This window comes from Triturus cristatus, chromosome 7 (genome assembly GCF_964204655.1).
Source record: "Triturus cristatus chromosome 7, aTriCri1.1, whole genome shotgun sequence".
NCBI lineage: Eukaryota > Metazoa > Chordata > Amphibia > Caudata > Salamandridae > Triturus > Triturus cristatus.
Window position 1 is genome coordinate 81,372,632 of NC_140590.1, and position 6,806 is coordinate 81,379,437.

Consider the following 6,806-nt stretch of genomic DNA (forward strand, 5'->3'; position numbering starts at 1 on the left):
ATGCTGTATTCAAGTCTGGACTTGAAGCCCTGCCCATTCTCCACTCATGTTTTTCATTGGCTTGTGTCATTGTCCTTAATAAAAACTAGTTTCTGATGTGGTAATAGGCTTGTTAGTCCCTCCTTAGTACTGCATTGTCTTCATTTGTAACCTTCCATGAGGACTGGCCTTTTTTCACTTCTGTTGTTACAGAGAGGTCTTATTTAGTCTGTAAGCACTATTTTCTCTAATGAGTTTTTCCAACTGCAGCCCCAACATGCTTTTCTGCAACATTCAGCGCCCCATGCCGCTTTCACTTTCCAAGCAGCCCGGGGCAATGGCGACCGTTTCTTTGAAATTATATAGGTCTCACATATACAAGAGTTTGAGCTATTGGCATTGTAAATGACAATGCCTTTTATTTATGTGTTAATTATCAAACAGATAAATAAAATATATTGTCCTTTACAATGCCAATAGCTTAAACTCTTGCAATGCGAGACCTATTGAATTGCAAATGCTTGTTACCAATGCCTTTGGTTGTTCCAGTAACTGTGAAAAAATACTCCTTGCATAAGGTACAAACTAGGGGCCCCACTTGTAATTTTTTACTCATGCCACAGAAAAGCTTCTGACAGGCCTAACCATACTGGCATTGTCTGGAAGCCAGTTACACTGTGAAAGATCTGCAGTAAAACTTGTAAAACCATTGCCGGCCACAGACTTAAGATCTCCAAGCAATGCCGATGGAGGAGTTAGGCATGGCGACATACTACTCAGTATGTCTGGTTGTTTGCCCTTGATGTGAGTACTGCAATACATACATTTATATTTACTTTGAAATAACACACTATACATAAATGCCAGAAAGGCTATCTGGACATTATTCCTTTTGACTTTTTCAATGATCATGGAAATTCATGTTAAATGCAACAGGGCAGTGGGTAACTACATCTCATGTAATATATCACATGGCAATAGTATTCTATCTGCTACCACTATATTGAAATGCATGTATACGATTACCATTTTTAACTCCACTTATTCCAACCAAACCAGGTAAGTATAGCTGGAGTTAAGAACATGAGTTGTACACTTACCTTGTCAAGTAGTAGGGGGGAGTGTGGTGGATATGATATTATTGTAGGCTGATATTATCTACCTTGATGTGGTGACAGGGAAAACGCAATACACTTGACTGTAAGGAGGAAACTGTTAAATCAGAAGACCATGTCAAAAATCCTGGTTGGCCATACTTCATATTGTTGGAACTTATCTGTATTGCAGGATTATGAATCAAATTTGCCAATAAGGTCAAAAGAATGAAGTTGAAAATAGAGGATTAGTAAATCCACGTAGAAAGCTCAAACACAGGAATCTACAGAAAGAGCTGTGACACTGAACTCCTCTTGCACAACTGAATGTGTGAAGCATTTGACCAGACGAGGTGGGAATCCGGGTCCACCTGCAGAAAAAACAAAAAGCCAGCCTCGCCGTTGGCGAGCTCTCTTCTGATGTTGCGTAATTTAGGTGCTATTTCAACAAGAGGAGAATGGTGTCCGGCTCTCATCTGCCATTGAAGCAGGTTATGTGTAGTTTCAGCAGGAGGAGGGTGGTGGCAGGCTCTCTTCTGCTGTTAAAGAAGGTTAGGTGTAGTTTCAGTAGGAAGAGGGAGGTGGCAAGCTCTCTTTTGCTGTTGCTGTAGGACAGGTGCAATTACAGCAGGAGGAGAGTGGTGGCAGCCTCTCCTCTGCCACCGAAGCATGTTATGTGTAGTTTCAGCAGGAGGAGGGTGGTGGCTGGCTCTCTTCTGCTGTCTAAACAGGTTATGTGTAGTTTCAGCAGGGGGAGGGTGTTCGCAGGCTCTCTTCTGCTGTTAAAGAAGGTTAGGTGTAGTTTCAGTAGGAAGAGGGAGGTGGCAAGCTCTCTTTTGCTGTTGTTGTAGGACGGGTGCAATTACAGCAGGAGGAGGGTGGTGGCAAGCTCTCCTCTGCCATCGAAGCAGGTTATGTGTAGTTTCAGCAGGAGGAGGGTGGTTGCAAGGTTCTCTTCTGGTGTCGAAGCAGGTTATGTGTAGTTACAGCAGGAGGAGGGTGGTGGCAGGCTCTGCTCTGCCATCGAAGCAGGTTATGTGTCGTTTCAGCAGGAGGAGGGTGGTGGCTGGCTCTCTTCTGCTGTCTAAACAGGTTATGTGTAGTTTCAGCAGGAGGAGGGTGGTGGCAGGTTCTCCTCTGCCGTTGAAGCAGGTTATGTATAGTTACAGCAGGAGGAGGGTGTTCACAGGCTCTCTTCTGCTGTTAAAAAAGGTTAGGTGTAGTTTCAGTAGGAAGAGGGAGGTGGCACGCTTTCTTTTTTTTGTTGCTGTAGGACGGGTGCAATTACAGCAGGAGGAGGGTGGTGGCAGGCTCTCCTCTGCCATCGAAGCAGGTTATGTGTAGTTTCAGCAGGAGGAGGGTGGTCGCAAGGTTCTCTTCTGGTGTCGAAGAAGGTTATGAGTAGTTACAGCAGGAGGAGGGTGGTGGCAGGCTCTGCTCTGCCATCGAAGTAGGTTATGTGTAGTTTCAGCAGGAGGAGGGTGGTGGCTGGCTCTCTTCTGCTGTCTAAACAGGTTATGTGTAGTTACAGCAGGAGGAGGGTGGTGGCAGGCTCTCCTCTGCCATCGAAGCATGTTATGTGTAGTTTCAGCAGGAGGAGGGTGGTGGCTGGCTCTCTTCTGTTGTCTAAACAGGTTATGTGTAGTTTCAGCAGAAGGAGGGTGTTCGCAGGCTCTCTTCTGCTGTTAAAGAAGGTTAGGTGTAGTTTCAGTAGGAAGAGGGAGGTGGCAAGCTCTCTTTTGCTGTTGTTGTAGGACGGGTGCAATTACAGCAGGAGGAGGGTGGTGGCAGGCTCTCCTCTGCCATCGAAGCAGGTTATGTGTAGTTTCAGAAGTAGGAGGGTGGTGGCAGGTTCTCTTCTGGTGTCTAAGCAGGCTATGTGTAGTTACAGCAGGAGGAGGGTGTTGGCAGGCTCTCCTCTGCCATTGAAGCAGGTTAGGTGTAGTTACAGCAGGAGGAGGGTGTTAGCAGGCTCTTCTCTGCCATTGAAGCAGGTTAGGTGTAGTTACAGCAGGAGGAGGGTGTTAGCAGGCTCTCCTCTGCCGTTGAAGCAGGTTAGGTGTAGTTACAGCAGGAGGAGGGTGGTGGCAGGCTCTCCTCTGCCATTGAAGCAGGTTAGGTGTAGTTACAGCAGGAGGAGGATGGTGGCTGGCTCTCTTCTGCTGTCTAAACAGGTTATGTGTATTTACAGCAGGAGGAGGGTGGTGGCAGGCTCTCCTCTGCCATCGAAGCATGTTATGTGTAGTTTCAGCAGGAGGAGGGTGGTGGCTGGCTCTCTTCTGCTGTCTAAACAGGTTATGTGTAGTTTCAGCAGGAGGAGGGTGTTCGCAGGCTCTCTTCTGCTGTTAAAGAAGGTTAGGTGTAGTTTCAGTAGGAAGAGGGAGGTGGCAAGCTCTCTTTTGCTGTTGTTGTAGGACGGGTGCAATTACAGCAGGAGGAGGGCAGTGGCAGGCTCTCCTCTGCCATCGAAGCAGGTTATGTGTAGTTTCAGAAGGAGGAGGGTGGTGGCAGGTTCTCTTCTGGTGTCTAAGCAGGCTATGTGTAGTTACAGCAGGAGGAGGGTGTTGGCAGGCTCTCCTCTGCCATTGAAGCAGGTTAGGTGTAGTTACAGCAGGAGGAGGGTGTTAGCAGGCTCTCCTCTGCCATTGAAGCAGGTTAGGTGTAGTTACAACAGGAGGAGGGTGTTGGCAGGCTCTCCTCTGCCATTGAAGCAGGTTTGGTGTAGTTACAGCAGGAGGAGGGTGTTGGCAGGCTCTCCTCTGCCATTGAAGCAGGTTAGTTGTAGTTACAGCAGGAGGAGGGTGTTGGCAGGCTCTCCTCTGCCATTGAAGCAGGTTTGGTGTAGTTACAGCAGGAGGAGGGTGTTGGCAGGCTCTCCTCTGCCATTGAAGCAGGTTAGTTGTAGTTAGAGCAGGAGGAGGGTGTTAGCAGGCTCTCCTCTGCCATTGAAGCAGGTTATGTGTAGTTACAGCAGGAGGACGGTGTTGACAGGCTCTCCTCTGTCATTGAAGCAGGTTAGGTGTAGTTACAGCAGGAGGAGGGTGGTGGCAGGCTCTCCTCTGCCATTGAAGCAGGTTAGGTGTAGTTACAGTAGGAGGAGGGTGGTGGCAGGCTCTCCTCTGCCATTGAAGCAGGTTATGTGTAGTTACAGCAGGAGGAGGGTGGTGGCAGGCTCTCTTCTGCTGTCTAAGCAGGTTATGTGTAGTTACAGCAGGAGGAGGGTGGTGGCAGGCTCTCTTCTGCTGTCTAAGCAGGTTATGTGTAGTTACAGCAGGAGGAGGGTGGTGGCAGGTTCTCTTCTGCTGCCTAAGCAGGTTAGGTGTAGTTGCAGCAGGAGGAGGGTGTTGGCAGGCTCTCCTCTGCCATTGAAGCAGGTTAGGTGTAGTTACAGCAGGAGGAGGGTGTTGGCAGGCTCTCCTCTGCCATTGAAGCAGGTTAGTTGTAGTTACAGCAGGAGGAGGGTGTTGGCAGGCTCTCCTCTGCCATTGAAGCAGGTTAGTTGTAGTTACAGCAGGAGGAGGGTGTTAGCAGGCTCTCCTCTGCCATTGAATCAGGTTATGTGTAGTTACAGCAGGAGGACGGTGTTGACAGGCTCTCCTCTGCCATTGAAGCAGGTTAGGTGTAGTTACAGCAGGAGTAGGGTGTTGGCAGGCTCTTTTCCACCGTGGAAGCAGACCACGTGTGGTTTCAGCAGGAGTAGGGTGGTGGCAGGCTCTCTTCTGCTGTCTAAACAGGTTATGTGTAGTTTCAGCAGGAGGAGGGTGGTGGCAGGTTCTCCTCTGCCGTTGAAGCAGATCACGTGTGGTTTCAGCAGGAGGAGGGTGGTGGTGGCAGTCTTTCTTCTGCTGTGGAAGCAGAACAGATGTAGCTTGAGCAGGGAGAGTATGGCAAGGGGTGGTCCGACTGGCCATTGCTTGGGACAGAAGGCACGTACAGGCATTGGTATAATGTCAGTGCCTACCACTCTGAAGCTTTACTTTGACCTTTAGCATGTGCTGTCTGTGCATACTGTGGTAATATACGCAGTTGGACTTGAGTAACTATCATATCCACAATAACTTTCCGTGGCACAACCTTGGAAGCAACGTGGATATAACTGAATGCTGCAGAAAAAATAAATGAGAACCCATAGCAACAATGCACATCTTTTATAAACAGATGCATAAGTTGTTGCTGGGATAATAGATTTCGAACCACATGTCTGTAGCGTTGGATTTTTGATTTTCTAATTAGAGACTTTTTGCGATCTGCTATTAGGAAATCACAAACAGCTATGTACAACAGTGTGCCTGACACTGTTTGCGGTTCCCAGTGGGTTGCAATTTACCTACCTCAATAATATTCATGAGGTAGGTCGCAATTTGTGACCCATCGGGAATCACAAAAAAACACAGGGATGGTGGCCTGCTGGGGACAGCAGACCACTATGTTTGTGTTTGCTTTTAAATAAAGCAACTTATTTTGCTGTCCATTTTCCTTAAAGGAAAACGGGATGTGTTTCAAAAAAGGAAAATGAAAAGTTTTCTTTTAATTAGTAATTAATGAGTAGGCAGTGGTCTGCGGGACGTATATGCTACCATTCACAAAGGGGAAGGGGTCCCTTAGCAACCCCTTCCTATTTGCGAATAAGTTTACACCATTTATCAAATGGCAGTAAAATGTGAATGTTATGCGACCACATTTCGGTCGCAAAACATTCGTAGATTTCACTGCGAGTTGTCATTAGGAAGGGACGCCCTTAACACGCCCCATCTTATCACCGAATCGCTAACCCATTTTGCGATTCGATAATAGGTTACCGTACTGCAAAATTGGGTTTTGTAACATAGGAAAATGGTTTTTTTTGGTCTCAACCAGCAGATTCTATGAATCAGCAACCATTGGCAACCTGTAATGGGCATCTCGTAAAATCATGTTATCAGCACTGTTGACACCAGGAGGACTGGGTAGGAGAAAATGTGGCCTAGTGGCTCGAGCTCCTCCCTTTAGACCATGGACACCCAGGCTTGAATCTTGGCCTCAACACTAGACCAAACGTCCTGTGATGATTCTGGGCAAATCACTTAGGGGCATATTATCAAGCACGGCGTTAAAATTATTGCCGGTTTAGCGGCAGAAAACTGCCGCTAAAGTGGCAATAATGGGCTTGATAATATGCCGCAGAGAATTCCAATAGAAGCCCATGTTGACACCAGAACATGGGCTTCTATGGAAATTCTGAAGGGCATATTATCAAGCCCATTATCGCCGCTTTAGCGGCAGTTTTCTGCCGCTAAAGCGGCGATAATTTTAACGCCGTTTCTTGATAATATGCCCCTTAATCTCCCTGTGCCTCAATGTGTGTAAAATGTGTTTTTACTTGATTTACACGATCTTGTAGATACTCTTACATACTGTATAGCGCCCCGCTGCAGCACGTCTAGGTTTGTGCTATATAAATGCCAACAACACATACCAATACAACATCATTTTTTTATTCGGTTAAAACATTAGCCCATAAAAGCAACAAATACAGATATATAAAACATAGTGGAAATGTCCAACATCTACAAAAATAAAAACCCATAAAAACATGATACATCGTAAAAAAAAAACCCATTGCCGTAATTAAAAAGTTCATCCTGTCCCGAGGCAGCGCTGTGCACAAAAAACTATTCAGACAATTTAATTGAAATCATAGATCCTTCCTCGTTTTTACTGCAATTTATATAAACTTCTCAACCGCCCAGCACA